This window comes from Apium graveolens, chromosome 2, assembly GCF_009905375.1.
Source record: "Apium graveolens cultivar Ventura chromosome 2, ASM990537v1, whole genome shotgun sequence".
Taxonomy (NCBI): Eukaryota; Viridiplantae; Streptophyta; class Magnoliopsida; order Apiales; family Apiaceae; genus Apium; species Apium graveolens.
The window spans coordinates 132,828,172-132,828,757 of NC_133648.1; positions in this window are offsets into that span (position 1 = coordinate 132,828,172).

The following is a 586-nucleotide window of genomic DNA, read 5'->3' on the forward strand; positions in this document are numbered from 1 at the left end:
AAGAAAGCTGTTGGTACTAGGTGGGTATTCAGGAATAAACTAGATGAAGATGGTGTGGTTACAAGAAACAAGGCAAGACTGGTAGCTAAAGGGTATTCTCAAGTTGAAGGTATTGATTATGATGAAACCTATGCTCCAGTGGCTAGACTTGAGGCCATCAGGATATTTCTGGCATTCGCAGCATTTTCAAACTTTAAAGTTATCAAATGGATGTCAAGAGCGCCTTTCTGAATGGAAAGCTGGATGAAGAGGTATATGTAGAGCAACCTCCTGGTTTTGAAGATCCAGATCATTTGGATTTTGTCTTCTTTCTTTTCAAGGCTATCTATGGGCTAAAACAGTCTCCAAGAAAATGGTATGACACTCTCTCTGAATTTCTTATTGAAAATAGCTTTATTAGAGGTGTCATAGACAAAACTCTCTTTCTAAAAAACATAAGAATGATACTATATTAGTCCAAGTCTATGTAGATGATATAATATTTGGGTCTACTAATGATAATCTCTGTAAGAGATTTGCTAAGTTAATGCACAGCAAGTTTGAAATGAGCATGATGGGAGAGCTGAAGTTCTTTCTTGGATTACAA